Raw genomic sequence first — 19215 nt, forward strand, 5'->3', positions numbered from 1 at the left:
TTGGAGTATTATGCCTCCATCAGAAAGGATGAATACCCAACTTTTGTAGCAACATGGTCAGGACTGGAAGAGATTATGCTGAGTGAAATAAGTCAAGCAGAGAGAGTCAATTATCCTATGGTTTCACTTATTTGTGGAGCATAACAAATAGCATGGAGGACAAGGGGAGATGGAGAAGAGAAGGGAAATTGGAAGGGGAGGTGAACCATGAGAGACTATGGACTCTGAAAAACAATCTGAGGGTTTTGAAGGGGCGGGGCATGGGAGGTTGGGGGAACCAGGTGGCAGGTAATGGAGAGGGCACGGATTGCATGGAGCACTGGGGGTGCAAAAACAATGAACACTGTTACGCTGAAAAGAAATAAAAATTTTTTAAAAAATGGAAGCTACTTATCGTGACATCACTGAAATCATTATTAGGTCAGCAGATGCATAATAAAATTCTATCATATGTCAGACTAAGCTATGGGGAAACAGAGGTTAACAAGACATTTCTCTTGCCCTGGAGCAATCATCAGCAGACATACACTTCAAGGTGGTCTAAAGTCTCTTCTGTCCTCTGGAAAGAACTGGTAAAGAATATAGGGCAAGGCATAGATTGCAAGTTTAAATCCTATGGGGAAAGAAGGCATTCAGGAGAGGTTTCCAAGTAAAAGTACCAATGAAACAGAGTATATACTACCTAGAGATATCATGTGATGGAAAAAAATCAAGTTAATCATTCAAAGTCAGAAGATAATATGAGTTAGAAAATCCTTCTGTAAAGATGTTAAGTAAAAAAATAATAAGACACAAACTATAAATTTCAACGTGGAAAATCACCTAGAATAATTAGTGGAAGAAATCTGTCACATTGTTAAAACTGGTTGTCTCTGAGTGCTGGGATTATAGGCAGTTTTCATTTTCTTTCCTTTATGTATGCAGTTTTTCATTTCAAAAATCAAAAGGTATAACTGTAAAATTAGAAGGAGAATCATGGTCCCTGAGATGTTGAAAACTAAAGGCTGCAATTGTTAAAAATAAAATTTTATTTACTAGGCCCTAGAGCAAATAGCAGTTTCAGCTGAGAAACTTAGAAGAATCTTTGGTTCTATGGATGTCTCTTGAGTGAGATGTGACATGTGTGATTTACTTTTAGATAAAATGGTGCTGAAGGTTACCTTGCAGAAGAGAGTGAAGGGAAGTTGCAGAGAGTTGTGGCAAACTTGTTGGAACTTTAGAATGTGTTTTATAAATACTCAATTCTTTCATAAAAAATGTTGGACCATCAGATAATGAGTCACTGATTTTGAAATAAGCCCTTTCTGACCTCTGACCCTTGCCCTGAATACCTTTCTGCTTTTCTACTAGTGAGAGCCTATTTACCTCCCAGTCCAAGGGAGTCCAGCTCCAAGAAGACAAGACTGGCTCCCCCAACTCCGTTTCCCCCAGCACTGTGTGTGTGTGTGTGTGTGTGTGTGTGTGTGTGCGCGCGCGCACGCGCGCATGCAGGTGCCTTCAAAGCTCTTATCACACAGCCCAAAAATATTCTTTGTGTTTCTCCCTTAGTGGACTGTGTTTACCATTATTCTGCTTAAAATATCTCCACAGAGTGTTTGGAATATGAGAGAAGACTAATAAATTTCTTGTCACCACATGTCATATCCAAGTACCATCTCAGTCCTTATCTTATTTGGCCACTAATGCTGATAATTTCTGTCCTCCTCTACCAGCTACTGAGGATTGCTCCTCAGTGTTTTTCACTGCTGATATCCTGAGTACATATGTTTTCTAGAATTTAGTCTGTAACCCCTTTCTCTTCTGTATAGCTACTCTCCCTGACCAGGCTCATTTCCTTCTCTCAATTTGTCTCCACACATATGACAATGATATCCACATACCTTTTTTACAGCCAGACCTCACTGCTAAAATCCAGAGCCACCCTGCATGTCCTGACCATTTTTACCCATACGCCCTATGGGCGTTCATACTCATCATGGTCACTTAAGGACTCCGTAGTTTCTGGGTACCTCCCTCACCCAGGATCAACCTCCTCTTCCCGAGTTTTGTATCTCAATGAACCTCACTCTTTTTCACCCTCTTTTCTTTCTTTATCTAGAATATGTTGATGACCAATTTCTTCTTATTTTGTATCTTGTAGCAATCCTTCTTTTCCCCTTCTCTATTCTCCTTCTCTATTCCCCCATTTCCTTCCAGTTTTTCACACCTTTATCAACTCTTAATATGGACTATGGCAATAGTCTAATAACTGATCAACTAAATATTATCTTCAAATTATTCTAAGGTAACATTTCTAAAAGCACAGTTGTTACTATGTTACTCTCTTGGTTCATGTCTCCTCATCACCTACAGAAACAGTCCTCAGGTAGGAGGTTCTCTTCTCCATGAAGCAAACTCTGAATGGAGTTAAACATACAGAATCTTCATTAAGAAAGATCTTTGAGGTCAACAGCTGTTGAAGGGAGGAGAAGAAAGCAGGAGAGGGCAGAGGGAAAGGTCAAACTGTGGTGTCAACCTGTAGCAGCCTCTGCTCATCTTCTTTTCCTAATGCTCTAACCTCCAACCAGACTGACTGATTTGCAGCTCCTCAGTTGCTCAGCTCAAGCTTTTCGGTCTTTTCCTTTAGATAATATTGGCCATTCTCTCTTTTATGTCCCACAGTGCTTGGTACTACAGAGTATTACACTTTTGATTTTTATGCCTCTCTTTAGTAGATACTAAGCTTCTTGAAGTCAGGCATTCAACTTACTCATTGTTTATCCTAGGCACAAAACATATATAACGTGTATCTGGCATGTAATACCCACTTAAAAGAACAGTATGGAAAGATGGATGGATAGAAAGAAGGATAAAAGCATTATCGTCATTGTAAGACACTGAATCACTCTTCAATTCTAGTGTAACTTTTCCTGAGAAGATGCCATTCTCTGATTTTCTGGGAGAGGAACAAGGATGAGTGGAGACAGTGTGACTTAAATAGATGAGGCCCAAGACCCAGACAAGTCAGCAAAGCCAAGAATGAGCAGTAAAATTCAATAGACAAGAGTATTCAACCTTCAGGTGGTGTTGGCAGAAGGGATCAGGAATCTGGGCTGAGGGAGAAGAAAAAAAATCTAAGAATACAGAAGCATAGTTTTGTCATAGTATCTCAGAATGCTAGGAAAGATCTTTGAGGTGTTCATCAAACCTTCATTTTTCAGAGGAGAAATGTTAAGGTCCTAGGAAATAAGAGATCAATTCACCTGTCTATCCATCCATGCAATTATCAGTGCATTCAATATTCATTTGCAGTTAATGAGAACCTACCATGTTTAGATAGTGCGCTAGTCACTGGGAATGTAAATATGAATAGTCATGTTCTTTTCTATAAAGTAGTCCTCAATGTGCTAGAAAAGAAAATGATATAATCAAAAGACTGCAATTCAATGTGATAAGTGCATGAATGTAAGATTGTGAATTAGAGATGCCAGGAATGAAGTTCTAATCTTTTGGTGGGGGAATTGTCAAGTGTTATGGTAACTGATAATGAGTATGAGCCCCAAGAAAGAAATCAGGTTTGGAGTCAAAGGTTTTGAGAACCAGCATCTCTCTACATTTTTCTCTGCATTCAGAACAGGTAACAGATACAAGAATCTGGCAGAATCAAGAAGATAGATTAGTCTGAAGTAAAGGAGGAAGAGGAGTTGATTTCTTGCATGACACTATCTGTACTTTCACTTCTGCCTTCTTCCATTCCAGAAGTTGCCAAGGGCCATGACATAAGCAGCACTACACTCATTCTAGATTTTCTTAGTTGAACTTATTTATCCAGAGTCCCTTTATTTGTCTTTCTCTAAGAAAAAGGAAAGAAGGAAGGGGAGAGGGGAGGAAGGAAAGAAAGCCCCTAGAAACAAAGATTGAAAACTAGTACCTCTTTTTCTGAGGCTCCATTTTGAACATGGCTTCATGATAGCTTTGGTAGCCTGGTGATTCCACAAGCCCTTCAGGGACCAGGCATGAAAACTTCTCCTATGAATTACTTCAGTGAATCAGGTCAGACTGCCACAACATTTCTCAGACTTAACCTTAGGAAATAAATTGAGAAGAGGTGTTTGGTATATATTTAATCAGATGAAAATTTGCCTTATAAATAATTAATAATGTTCTATGCAGTCATTTGGATTTGTGACTCTTAAATTTATATCAGCAGCTATTATTTTCCCCCCCCAAAGATACATTTTATTTCTTTTTTTATTTTCAGCATAATGGTATTCCTTGTTTTTGCACCACACCCAGTGCTCCATGCAATCCATGCCCTAATACCCACCACCTGGTTCCCCCAACCTCCCACGCCCCGCCCCTTCAAAACCCTCAGATTGTTTTTCAGAGTCCATAGTCTCTCATGGTTCACCTCCCCTTCCAATTTCCCCCAACTCCCTTCTCTTCTCCATCTCCCCTTGTCTTCCATGCTATTTGTTATGCTCCACAAATAAGTGAAACCATAGGATAATTGACTCTCTCTGCTTGACTATTTCACTCAGCATAATCTCTTCCAGTCCTGACCATGTTGCTATGAAAGTTGGGTATTCATCCTTTCAGATGGAGGCATAATACTCTATAGTGTGTATGGACCACATCTTCCTTATCCATTCATCCGTTGAAGGGCATCTTGGTTCTTTCCACAGTTTGGCGACCATGGCCATTTATCAGCAGCTATTCTAACACTGAAATGCTCTTGCCAGAAAAAGGAGCAGGGTGTGGAAAATATTAAAAGAAAAAGTTTGAAAATTTAAAAATTAAGAAAATAAAATATGCTACATTGTCTAATCTCTGCTATTCAGATATAAATTGAGAATTTAAATGGCCTGTGCCCACGTTAAGCTCAAACTGTACTCAACCAGTTGCACCATAAATGTGTGTACCCTAAAATGCCAAGCAGTTTCCCATATTTCTTTCCTAGTATTTTGTTCTCATTTTGAAACAGAAAAACAATATAATGAGGACATTATTGGGAAAGCAACTACTATTTGTCCTTGGGTCAGTTAGCAGTTAGTTAAATCCCATTGCTAGGACCAGACGCCAAAACTTACTGTTACAACACAAATGTTACCATACTTTGAACATTAGACCACTCTTCCTTCATTTGAACATTATCTTTTCTTAAAAAATTTGCGCTAAGTTGAAAAAAATTATAGATACTCAAAGGATAAGATGTGAGTCTTTATAATATCTTACCATGGACTTCACTTATGACCAGCCATTAGCATGCCCACTGGTAAATCCTTAGTTGACTACAGTGAAAACAAGGTCAGTGAATCACTGAAGGATATTCCACCAACAATGAAGTTTTGCTAATATTCACCATCCTTGCTAAGGCAGGGCCAGTAGGTTCATAGAGACCATTAAAAGGTTTTTTTAAATTATTTTAATTAACATAGAATGTAGTATTTGCCCCAGGGGCACAGGTCTGTGAATCATCAGGTTTATACATTTCAGAGCACTCACCATAGCACTTATGCTCCCCAGTATCCATAACCCAGCTACCCTATCCCTAACCCCCAACGCCCCCAGGAACCCTCTGTGTGTTTCTTGAGATTATGAATCTCTTATGGTTTGTCTACCTCCCAATCCCATCTTGTTTCATTTTTTCCTTCCCTAACCCCCACAATCACCCACCTTGCCTCTCAAATTCCTCATATCAGAAAGAGCATATAATTGTCTTTCTCTGATTGACTTATTTTGCTCAGCATAATACCCTCTAGTTCCATCTATGTCATTGCAAATGGCAAGATTTCATTTCTTTTGATGGATGCATAGTATTCCATTGTGTGTGTGTATACCATATCTTCTTTATCTATTCATCTGTTGATGGACATCTAGACTCTTTCCATAGTTTGGCTGTTGTGGACATTGCTGCTATAAACATTCAGGTGTGCGTGCCCCTTCAGATCCCTATTATCTTTAGGGTAAATACCCAGTAGTATGATTGCTGGTGACCATTCAAAGATTTTAACAAGAATAGAAATTACTTTCTGTCTAATCCCATGTCAAATCCAAAAATAAACTAACCAGCATTTTGACTTCTTCAGTCTTTTAGTTTCAAAAACAAAAACTACTCTAGTTCAAACATCCTCCAAAGAAAATTTAAGGTAAAAACATCATCAGGAACATAAAATAGAAATGACTGGACATTTCACCAAAGATTCCACGACTTCTGAAACTTTCTAGTATCATGTAATGATTCCAGAAAAGACACAAGCTTTCTCAAGTCTAATCTAAATTCCTTTGTACAGATAAAAATTTAGTCTTTTCTGACCTAATTCCAGATATCCTGGGGAATAACTTCCTCCTCTTCATATGAAATACTATGTCTTGATTTAAGATTTAGGGAGTTTACTTTCTGGCTTTTCTTTCTACATCTATGGCTCTACTAATAAAAAGAACATGCCCATGTACACGTTGCTGTCAGAAATAGTTTTGATAGAACTAACATTTAGGCTCCTATGTAAGTAAAACATTACCTGCCTTTCTCCAGACACTTTTTACATTGTTAGGATGGCCTTCAGTCTCTCAGGATGGCTTCTTACATTGGATCATAAATAAGGCCTCTCTGACCACCAACTGCCTGTAATAACACAAGACATTCCTTCTTCCTGAATCCTAAAATCCTTCCAGTCTTTGCTGAGTTCTAGCTAAGATTCTAGCCAGAATATTTCAGACACCCCAGGATTATGGCTCATGGAACCCTGCTGGTGTTATATCTTTCCTCTCATATTCCCAGATGAGGCAATAATAGGGTACAAACATGATTTCTCCATCAGATATAAAGACCTGTCCAGTGGATTCGGCAAGGCCAATTTCCTACTTCCTAAGATCTAAATTCCACAGGGTCCAGGAGATCTATTTATGGGACAACAAAGCTGGGAACCCATTCTGAATGATAGACAACCTGGGATGAGTTGCTATGGTTGGACAGAGGTACTGAGAGATGGAGGAGCCAGGGAAAGAGGAGAGAATAATATACAAATTGATGCCTTTGTTGAACAACAAAGCTATGACTTCTAAGATGTTATTCCTAGGTACTTTGATTATATTTGAGATGAGGATCTTAAGCTCCTTGTGACAGGTCGGGTGATTGTATAACTTGCAAGGGCAAACTCTCAGTCAGCCTGTGTCAAGCCCTATGCAGCTCCCAAAAGGGTCTCTGTGAGTATACTAGTGTTCTCACCCACCACTTGGGGGACCAGTGACTGGGAAGATCCAAGTGCCTTCATCCTTCGTGTTGCCTGGGGTAGCTTTCACAAAGATACTGTTCTCAGAAGAGCTGTTAGTGGCAGCATGGTAAAAACTCCATTTCCTTTCATCTTTCTAAAATCACTAAATACTCCATTTTGCTGCAATTTTTCAGTGATGATATTCTAAGCATTTGAAAGCAAGAATAGTTTCTGCTTCTGATAGATGAAGCCAGATGGACTCAATAATAATTCTTTTAAATATACTCTAATTTGGGATCCTGCCTTTAAGCCACATATCACAATATCTCTTCCAAAATCTTAAAGCTGTGAAACAAATACTTTGTTAGGCTCTCTCAAAAAAAAATTAAAAAAAAAAAAAACGGAAATGATGTCAGTTCTTTAGAATAAGTAAGAAGGAATGAAAGGGTGGTGAGGGTAAAGCTTGGCTTTCAGAACAGAAAGCCACAAAAGGAGCCATGAATAAAATGGAATATTTTTGAAATGAGACAAATGGCTTTATGCTTCTTATATTAGCTATTAACTGCTGGGACTCATTAGATATACTATGCAAAAGGCAATAATTGAATGTGCAAACACTCTGCGGTGCCACAATGGCATTCCTATTTCTAGCGTCCACTATAATTATGAATCCTCCTCAATATATGGAACTCAGAAAAGAAATGCTGCCCTTGAATCAAGTTTGCCTGGTTTAAGGCATTTTTATTCTAACTCTAACTCATGGAGGTAGACATTCCAACTTACTGGATACAGAAAACCTCTTTGGTATTTCTGAGCACAGCACAGGGGATCTTCCCAAAGGGGTTTGAGGAGGGAAGGAAGATGAGAGACTTCTCGTTCTACCAGAGCTCCAGTGCTCCCATCCTTTACCAGGCCTAATAACTGTTCCTCATTGAATCCCACATGGTTTCTAAGTGCCCCACCCTGTCCTGCAGGGTGTTCTCTCACACAGAGTCCCTTCCTCCATCAGGCCCGTTCCCAGGACTTAAAGCTACTTATCAGTCTTTTCAGCCATCGCTGAGCATAACCTCAGCCTGATGGCCTTTTCTGCCTGTATTTAAATTTAACCTACCAACTTCCATCAACTAAACCATTCCTATAACTCTCCATCTTTCAAAAAAAAAAAATTTTTCTCTCCATGAATAGCACAATAGAACTAGCTGTCAAGTCCTGAGTCTCCATTCAAAACAGTCCTATGTGTGCAGGATGCTGAGGTTTCAGTCAAAACGTTCTCAGATTTCGGTTAACAATAAGCTTGGAATAAACCTGGGTAAATGGGCAGCAACTGCTAAACACTTCTCTTAGTCCTAGGTTGCACTGGGAAAAGTATAATGGCCTAACAGAAATAACAGTCCTTGTACATGTGGCATCAATCATGTGTCAGTCAGCATATAACATCTGGAAAGTGTGTTCACATCAGGAATATTGACAAAACAGAGTATATACCAAGAGAGGCAAGCAAAGTACTTAGTGACTTAAGAAATGTGTCCAAATAACAATAGAAACATGTAGGGATATAGAAGACCAGTGGGCCATTTTCCCATCCAGATTGTTCCCCTTCCTATCTTATTTTCTCTTCTGTCCCCATCGTATACCATGCCCTGTCATAGGCACTGAGGAAACCAAGATGATAAGGCTCATCTCTGGTCCATTCCCTGAGGCTGCCAGCCACTCGTCCTCAGAATCTAAACACTGGATGCAATAGTACAACTCTGTCACAAATACCTCATGCTAGTTTAATTGTGAGGGCTGCACTTAACCACACTTGAGTTAATACTGTTAGTTGAATAGACTTTATTGCATAATGGAAAGAACACGGGCTTTCCAGTCAGATAAGACTGGGTTAAAATTCCATTTTGACCAATCCTATCTGTGAAATGTATATTTGGAGAGAGTTTGGCGTACGTGGCGATGATCACGATTCAAAAGACACTGGTGAATGCACCCAGTAAAAGGTCGGGTGCATTGTAGTGACTCAAAAATGTTAGTTTCTAAATCTCTCTATTCTTACTAGTCTTTTTTTTTAATTTTTTATTTTTTATAAACATATATTTTTATCCCCAGGGGTACAGGTCTGTGAATCGCCAGGCTCACACACTTCACAGCACTCACCAAAGCACATACCCTCCCCAATGTCCATAAACCCACCCTACCTTCTCCCAACCCCCCTCCCCCCAGCAACCCTCAGTTTGTTTTGTGAGATTAAGAGTCACTTATGGTTTGTCTCCCTCCCAATCCCATCTTGTTTCATTGTATTCTTACTAGTCTTAAAGCTCCTCTGAATTTTTTGAATTTAGCTTGACCTATTAATCCAGGGCCTAATGCACCTGACAAACTCTTGTTGGGTTCCATGTTTCACTAGATGAGTAATAGTTCTTTGTCTTAGAGGACTGTTGGAAAGATGAGCTACATTAAGGAATAGGCTTGCTTTCTAAGAACTATAAAGCATCACACGTATATGAGACGGGGATAATGATCATGACCACAATAAAAAGGGTACCATATACAATTGTCAAATCCAGTGCCACAGACAGGAAGTCTAAAGAATGAATAACTGTTAATGATAATGACGGTAGCTTGCCTCATTAGGTTTAACAACTGGTTTAATCCTCACAGCAACTCTTTGAGAGAAGTACTATAATTTCTCCCATTAAAACAAAGAAATTGTGGTACCAAGGGATTCAGGAATAAGAGAACACATCTAATAAGTCAGAAAACTGTGATTCATGGTCTGACTTCAGAATCTAGGCTAAGTATAAAAATCCCTTTTTCAGATCAAAACCAGGGTGGCACCACACCTTTGGTCAATGGTCTCTGCATGTTCCATTCATATACATCAAAACAAGCTGCATTATTTTTCACAAATCCTGAGACTGTTTCCAGCTCATTCCGTACATCCTTTGCCATGCAAAAAATAGGTCTCTTTGCACCGTGAGAATAATGGACTGAGCTTGGCAGAGACTATCATGATGAAAGCCACTCCAGCTGACTGTGGTTCTATTCACAGACTTTCAATTCTTCTGTCAAATCCACTTGTTCTGCGCACTTGAAAATGGCTGTGCTTTTTCCCCAGGCAACTCCTCAAGCAAACACTGGTGCTCTTTCCTGTCACCAGGCTTCGTGGATAATTGGAAGGTGTCCGTGAGTGTTGGCATTTCCACAGCAGCCGTTGACTCACTCTCATGCACAACAGGAGAAAATGCCTTCATTTCTAAAGAAATAAATCTTCACTACAGTCCACTCAAATGGATACGGATTGTGACAGTCCGCCAGGAAATGACAAACATACTTACGAAATCTTCCTTCAGCTGTATGGATTCAAATGATCCTGAAAACAGAGCCAGGTTCTGGAGAGGCAGGCTGAGTGTACCTAAAATGACTGCAATATGGCATGTCAGAAAAAAGGTAAAATAGAATTTCCAAGGGTTTTCATAAAAATTGCATTGAACTATTGGAGAAACTATAGTAGTTACTGTTGATGAACTTGTTCTATGGCAGGAACTGAGCTAGGCACTTGCCTCGTTTGTTCTTGCATCCATTGATTCATTCTTTTGAGAAAATGATAAACCACCTACATACAGTGTGCCGGGAGCTGTGGTAGGGGCTTGGAATAAAACAGTAATATACATGGTCCCTACCATCATAGAGCTCATAATCTAGTGGAGGAAACAAATGTTAGACATGTTGTTAAAAAGTAATTTTTTAAAAATGAAATATGATTAACATATAATGTTATATTAGTTTTAGGTGTATAAGGTAGTGATTTGACAATTCTATATATTATTCAAAGCTGACCACAGTAAGTGTAGTCACCATCTGTCCCCATATAACATTATTAAAATATTATTGACCATATTCCCTCTGCTGTACTTTTCATCTGGGACTTATTTTATAAATGTAAGTCTGTACCTTTTAGTTCCTTTTATCTATTTTTCCCAACTCCCCTAACTCCCCTCTGGAAAAATGTCCAGTCTCTGTATTTACGAGTCTGTTGTTTTTAGATTTCTTTACTGGACTCTTTGTTTTTTAGATTCCACGTATAAGTGAAATCATAAGGTGTTTGTCATTCTCTAACTTATTTTATTTTATATACAACCCTCTAGCTCCATCCATGTTATCACAAATAGCAAGACCTTGTTCTTTTTTATGGCTAATATTACATTGCAGATATATGCCACTTCCTCTTTATCTATTCATCTGTAGATGGACATGGCTTATTTCCACATCTTGGCTATTGTACATATAGCTGCAATAAACATACGGGTGCATATATCTTACCAAATTAGTGTTTTCATTTTCTTTGGGTAAATACCCAGTAGTGGAATTACTGGACCATAGGTTATTTCTAGTTTTATTTCTTATAGGATAAAAGTAATTATTTAAATTAAAATTATGAAGTCTGAAAAGGAGAATTATTAGGCCCTCTCTATAATTCTCACTGGAGAAGATAGTTGAATTAAGATGAGAAGTGTAAGTGGAGATCAGAAGGAAAAGCAAGATAGTGAGGAACAGAAAAAATTACCTGGGAGAAATCATTTAAATAACTTTGAAAGGCAAGTGCTATTCTTTCATTGTAGAGCTAAGGACACTGAAGTGCAGAGTGAATTAGTAACTTGCTTAAGATTACACACTAGTAAATACTAAGTCTACTAATTTGAACCCAAGTAAACATTTTTTCCCTAATAATTTCTTTTCCATAGAAATTACATACCAGAAGATCTTTCTACCCATCATTAATACTTCCCCTTTAAAAAGAGACACTCTTTCTGTTGCCAAGGATTTTTTTTTTCTCCATATCCATGGACGATAATAGATGAACGTGACTTTTAACTTCAAAAATGACACCTGTGGGGCACCTGCGTGGCTCAGTGGGTTAAAGCATCTGCCTTCAGCTCAGGTCATGATCCAGGGTCCTGGGATGGAGCCCGGCATCGGGCTCCCTGCTCAGCGGGGAGCCTGCTTTCACCTCTCTCTCTGCCTGCCTCTATCTGCCTACTTGTGATCTCTGTCTGTCAAATAAATAAATAAAATCTTTTTTAAAAATGATACCTGTATTGCTCAAGATATATAACCAAAAGGAACTAATGATATTTGGTTTCTTTTCCATCTCTAAGAAAAGGAAAAGATCTCTTTTGTCCTTTTTAGAATTCTCGTCACTGATAAGGATTTAATTCTGATATATTAAAGATAAAATTTTATTAAAAGCCAGATATCATAGTTGATAGTTGTGTGAGGTCTCGATATCACAAAGATGGAGATACCAATGGTTTGAGTTGTGAGTACCTGAACGTATCAAGGAAATAATTTGCCTTCCATGTTTTAAAGCATCTTATTCCTGGAACTCTTCCCTGTGCCAAAATTTTTTGGCTTACAAAGAGATGACAATGGTAGTAATAACACCAATCACAACAGTAGTTATCATTCAGTGGGAGCCTGTGTATAGGCACTTAACATTTTATTGATGTTTAAGACACACATTTTTTGGTCTTCATAATCAATGACAACTTAAAATTGCAATTTTCTTAGTTGTAAGTGAAACAATGCATGCTTCTTATAATCAATGATTTCTTCAAATCAACATTTGACAACATATTTCTATTTGATCTTCACACCAACCTATGAGGAAGTCCCAATACATTTTATTTTTATAAATGAAGAAACTGAGTCTTCAAAGGTTCAGGTAACATGTCTCAGTTTTGCACAGCCAGTAAGTGGGGAGAATGATTCTGACGCAGATTTGTTTGACTAAAGTTTGTGTTTTCTTTAGTCTTTGAAACACAATTGTGTCTTCGAGGTTTGCCTTAAAATGGCCTAGTTACGCAAATGGTCATAACTGGATCAAATATTGTTTTCTGTGGCCATGTCACTGCATGTGCAAATTTATTACATGTGCCTGATTTCAGATGTGACCTCTTCAGTCACATAACACGAGAACATTTTGGATGGTACACTAGAAAGAAACCTAAAGTTCCAGTTGAATTTACAAAGCAAATGCATAAATCTCTAATTAAGCAGTCTGTATCTCATAACAATTTGAACTAGAGGCTTTTTTTTTTTTTCACGCAATTTGGGTTCAAATTTTGTTTCTTCAACTTTGGAAGTTTGAGCAAATCATGCGCCTTTTTTGAGTCCCATCTCATAGTCCGTTGTATGCTGCATTCAGTGTTTATACAAACTTTTATGATGTCAGCCAGTACAGACTGGACCCAGAGTCAGAAAAATGAGCAGATGCACAAGCGCCCTCCCTTACAACACTGTGAAGAGCACGCTTGAGTTGACCCACAGCTGGACACACCATGGAGCTACAGTCCAGGAAAGGATCCTCTCTCCACACAGTGACAAGGAAAGGGAGTCTCTGTGTCACTGCTAACACTTCTGCCATGAGTTCTAGGCACTGAGGTATTAAGTGATTTGTGTTTGCACAACTGCTGGGATAATGGCACCTCCTCTACCAAAGCAAGGGCACAGAGCCACAAGCTTTACTTAGTACATGCTGGAAAACCAGGATAAAAGGGTCAGCAGTTGCATGAGAAATTAAAATATCAATACTGAAGCTCAGGACTATTTTGAGAATTTAATTAGAAAATACAATTGCTTAGCAGCACGTAGGATATGGTAAGGTTTCTGTTAATGATATCAGTGATAGTAATGATGATGATCGTATTTGAAAAAGACCACTTCATCTTAGATTCTGTTAAAGCACTGATTCTTCACTCTGTGTTAGGCACTATGCTAGTGCTAGGCAAATTATCTTATTTAGACTTCATAAAAACCATAAGGCTATTTCTATCTCCATTTTTTAGATGAAAAAAATGAGAGCTCAGAGAGAACACCAAGGTTTTCTGATTCCAAGTATGCCATGACACTGTCAAGTCTTATTAAAAAGAGTCCTTTCCATAAAAATATTTGTCATAGGATCACTTTTCATTATAAGATTTTCTATATTTTAAAGTATTTTATGCACATTTCCTCAGTATTTATTTGTCACCCTATGGAAACTAATTGTTCAAAATACAATATGTGAATCAGAAACCAGATTTTATTTTTCCCCTTTGAAAACCCAACAAGCCCATTAGAAGAACTTCTATTGAAAAGTCTGCCAATAGCTTATATTGTTGAGGATTTAGAGCAACTGATATTTGTAAATTGCTGGTTGGAAAACCAGCAATTTCTTACGAACATAATATACATCAACCCTGGGACCCATTAATTCCACTCCTAGATATTTATCCAAGATAAATGAAATAAATGTCCAGAAAATATTTATACATGAATATTCATAGTCACTTTGTTCATAGCTGTACAAATTTGTAAATGGCCCAAATGCTCATTAATCACAGAATGGGCCAAGAAAATGTGGTAAACTCATATTATGGATTACTACTCACAACAACACAAATGACTCTTAAAACTCATTTTTTCCAGTGAATCATTTCTATAATAATGGTATTCAGAACAGTGGCTGCGGGGTGTGGGGGATTGACTTAGAAGGGGCATAAAGAAGTGTTCTTAGATGATGGAAGTGCTCACTCTCTTAGTAGAGTGTGGGTTAGGTCAGTGTAGATACTTAAACCTCATTGAACTGCAATAGTTAAAATCTGTACCTTGGACTGTATATAAATTTTGTGTCGTACCAAAAAGAAAACACAGCAGATGCCAGAAGTAGATTCTAGTATTTTACTTCATCTCTTCAGATTGAAGATTGTTTTTAAAGGATATCCATAAGGAGAAACACTGAGATGATTTTTATTAAGTTCCAAGCCTAAGTGCTTTTACCACTATGGCAGAGATTGGTAATTACCCCCTCCTTTATCCAATCACCCCTTCTGCTTGTATAATTCCCAAGTTTAGGTAGACACATGGATCACCAGCTAAAGACCACACTCCTCAGCCTTTCCTGAAGATGGGTGTGGACATGCACGCTTAGGATCTGCCTAATTGAACCTAATGTGTGTAGCTTCTATATTATGACCTTAAAAGGGAGAGAATGTACTTTCTCCTTCCCTTCACACTTTTCTGCTGTGAAAGATATACTTCCAGCAGAAGGATACGGAACCAACCTCAAGCATGTGCCTATGACAAAGATGGAGCATTGATAGAGGAATTTGGATTCTCTCTCATAGTCCTGGAATGCCTACGGAGACTTCTAAAGCAGAAAGAAACTTCTCTCTCATTTAAGCTACTGTATTTGAGGAGATTGTTATCTAGCCACCTAATCCATATCTTAGCATAACCATTCTTTGTTTAGGCAACCTCCTTAGGACCCTGCTTCAGGGATCCACTAACATCTGCTTGAGGAGAGGATTGCAGAAAGGTCTGGAGGGTCTGCCAGATCATTGGTTCTTACACTGGATTCTTGGCCCTCGAATGAACCTCCACTCCAAATGAAGCAGAATCTCTGAGAGAGATACAGCCTACCCCTGTTCTCCAGTTACTCCATGGCTCACAAGCTGCTTCAGAAACCTTCTGTGCCAGGTGCAGGGAACTCAAACAGCCAGCAGATGAACCTTCGTAGTAAACCTCTCAGGCTGCATTTCTCCAGAGGAAAGACTATGGAGCAAATGCAGAATCTTTCCTCAAAGTTTTTTCCTGTGGCTGCCCAGAGATTACTTCCTGTCAGTCAGACCTGGCTTTCAAGGTTTCATTCCATCTCACCAGTTTAGAGTTTGTTTATTTTAGCTTCATTTGCTCCTGGTTTTGACACAGCAAACTTGTTCTCTCTCACTGCTTTTTAATCTGCCTACATGATCACCTCTAGGTCGATGTTGACTTTCCTGAAGTGAACGAGCCCAAGAGACTTAATTAACCTCTTTAGATATTTCCTTTCACTTGGCAAGTTCCAAAGTCAATTATTTTTTCTTCAGTACATTTTATCTTCAAGGAAGCCTTGAGTTAGGCAGAAAGTTCTAGCCTCACCATTTGAAAGATGAGATACTTGAGGCACAGTGAAGAAAATAAATATGTCCAAGATTACATAAAGAGGTGGTACGAAACAGGGTGTCCTGGTTACAAGTCTAATACTTATCTTCATGAAACTATGATCTCTCTCCTTTGTATCTCATTTGGAAGGCAAGATTGTAGATATGAGTGGAGTACCCACTCTCTAGGTGATGACCTGATGAGTAAGGACAAAAAAAAAAGAAGAGTTTTACATTCCAATAATTTAATCCTCTTTCCCTGTTTTGGTAAATGGCACCACCATGAATCCAGCTGTCTGAGACAGAAAAAAATAGACTTGATCCAAAACATTTCCCTTTTAAGCATTTCCCACAACAATCATCTGCCAAGTTTTATTCTTGTGACCTTTTTATTATTTCAAAAGATATGTCCCACTCCTTTATCCTGACCATTACTGAATAAGGCCTTTATGATGTTCAGTCTGATTTAATCAATAACATTAGAACTTTTATCCTTATCTCTATTTTTTATCTCCTCCAATCCATCCTGCATCCTGCTACTTCATGATCTTTTTATAATCTGACACTGACACTTCCTGCTTGAGCTGCTGTAATTACTTCCTTGAATTTTCTGGATGAGATTCAGATTCTCTGTCCTTGCATGCAGGACTCTTCCTATTCAGAAGCCTCTGCAATAGTGCAGGTTCCTTTCTTTCCCTTTGCTGTATTATTCACCCTTCATTCTGCCCCTACCGAGCTACTTGAGGTTTCTCGAATGTGTCATTCTATTTGCTATCTTTCTGCTGACATCTGAAAACTCAATATATTTGGAGACCAAGAGAGTCATAAGTGTGTAAAATCACCTAGGTGTAAGATGATAGGGAGCAGTAGAAAGTGTGACACGTGTGCCAAAAAGCATGGAAAGTCAGATTTCAACCCTGTACTGAGATCACACAGAACTGCTGTGAAACACCATTCCAACTACAGCTGCCAGATTGTTACCCTTGATGCCTCCATGCTTGCTGAGGCAAGTACCAGCAGTGTCTGTCCCCTGTGACTTTGCCTCATTTGGTCCAATGGAGTCTTACAGACTCAACTTCTCATCCTTTCCTCTGATCCCAGGCCTCCTCTTTTGGCATCAGTCTTCTCATGTGTGCCCTTTTACGCGTCTTTGCCATCTCTATGGCCAGCCGAGAGCCATGACAGTAGAGGCTGCTTACGTCTTGTTTTACCTCCACTTCCAGTGCTTACCACACAACTCGTGCTCAATAAACATCTGAGTGGATGGTTGTGTGAGTAAATTAGTCTTTCTGAATGGGAGGAATGCCAAGGAATAAATGGCCTGGATTTAGTGTTCCGGGCTACCAACAGGAATGTCTGTGTTCACAGGGAATGAGTTTTCCTCCGTCATACCTACCCCATTTTCATGGTAGAAGGAATGTTTTCCAGAGCTCTGAGGGGTACCATTTCTCTTTAAGGTCCCCATGTTCCACTTCTCATTTTAAATAGCTAAATGTCAGCAATCTCGGTTTATACAGAAATGCCCTTCTTTTCCTCAAAAATCACAACTAAAATTTTGGTTTGTTTTCTTTTGCAGTTAATTGACTGTCACTGAATGGTATGTAACAGAGAAATGCCCCCTCATCAGAGTTTCATTTCCAAACAAATACCACGTTAGGAAAAGCAATTAAATATTAAGATCGTAATCTCTTCATCTTCAATAATCTATGGGTGTATAATGTAGCAAGTTAGAGAGATAATGGGATCATAATTGGCTGAGAAAATGAGGTTGGAGGAATTCTGACACGAGATGGGCTTCAGGAGGAATGAAGGAGGCAAACGTTCAGTGTCCCTGGACATGAGGAGAAAGAAAGTGGCGACTGGAAAGAATCCTCGTAGGAGGTGGTGGGCCTTATTGAGGTTGGTAAGAAATTGGGGAGGGGGGACATAAGAAAAAACTTACTAATTGCTCCTAGAAGAAAGGAAAGGGCTCACTTTTTCCCTGGAAATTTGAGTGTTTCATAAAAACTGGGTGCCTAATAACTAGAAAATCACAGCCCTCCTGAATAACAAGAAAGCAGAAATAGAAGAGACATCCAGGATTGAAGTTGCAACAGAGCAAGGCAGATTGTGAAGGGAATAGGGGGCATCAAGCTGCTGCCTAGTTAGAATGAGATCATTAAGGGAATGTGATTGTAATCAAGCTACTTCTGTGCATGACACCAGGATCCCACATCTGCCTGAGACAACAAGCTCTGAAGATATCACTGATTGAAGTTGGAAAAAATGGTAATAGGAAATCGGAGCCAGACAAACTGTTTTTCTCTGAATTAAGTGATGAGGGTACCTCAGAACACAGAAAGGCCTGTTATAGAAAGAGTCAAGAGAGACTGTCAAAAATCTTTTGTTCTAATCCCCTGCCTTCAGGAGGGATGACCTCTAAGCTAACATGGGTAGAAGTGAAGATCTGCTTAACTTGCAGCAAAAGAGCTCCTTCCACTAAACCCTCTAAGGAAGGAATTATAGGAGTCTTTACTTAATTGGAGTATTCCTTTTTCCATTTATTGGGGCAAATTCTGAAGACCAGAGAAGTAGCATTTGCTACTTCTCTGTTGTCTATCACTTTCTGAGACATTCAACAGGGATCTAGCTGGCAGAGCACTGGACTCTAGGAGATAGACCATAGTCCTTGGGCACTGAGACTTTTAAGCTGCATGGTTGGGGAAGCACCAGCCCCTGTATTGGCACAACCAAAGACTCGGCTCCAAGCCTTGAGGTTAATCATGTAGTTATTATGACTTGGAAAGAACTTTGGCCCCCAGCCCTTTTCCATGACCTGAGCATTTACAGTTGGAAAAGACACCCACCTCTAGTGTGGTTAGACAGCTGAGGTCCTAAGCCATTCACTCATTTAAAACACTTCAGTGGCCTTCCACTGCCAATAGAATAAAATCTAGACTCTGCCTCATGACATGCATGGCCTTTCAGGGTCTGAGGCCCACCCACCTGGTCAAACGGATCTATTCCACTCTCTCACATACTCATTCTATTTGGGCACAACTTGAAGGCCCACCTTTTCCATGTCC

General features: G+C 39.1%; 2 long non-coding RNA genes across 2 annotated transcripts in view; one reads left to right on the plus strand and one right to left on the minus strand.

Annotated features, from left to right (window-relative positions):
• Nucleotides 1-474: 474 nt before the first annotated feature.
• On the plus strand, nucleotides 475-17814 carry LOC116599641. Its single transcript, XR_004289436.1, has 3 exons — nucleotides 475-572; nucleotides 10306-10637; nucleotides 17727-17814. It is a non-coding gene; the product is annotated as an uncharacterized LOC116599641 (long non-coding RNA).
• Nucleotides 14481-19215, minus strand: part of LOC116599640 — a 33320-nt gene continuing 28585 nt past the window's right edge. The window contains exon 4 of the long non-coding RNA XR_004289435.1: nucleotides 14481-16347. This is a non-coding gene — a long non-coding RNA (uncharacterized LOC116599640). The remainder of the gene's footprint in view (nucleotides 16348-19215) is intronic.

This window comes from Mustela erminea, chromosome 9 (assembly GCF_009829155.1).
Source record: "Mustela erminea isolate mMusErm1 chromosome 9, mMusErm1.Pri, whole genome shotgun sequence".
In the NCBI taxonomy this organism is placed as follows: Eukaryota; Metazoa; Chordata; class Mammalia; order Carnivora; family Mustelidae; genus Mustela; species Mustela erminea.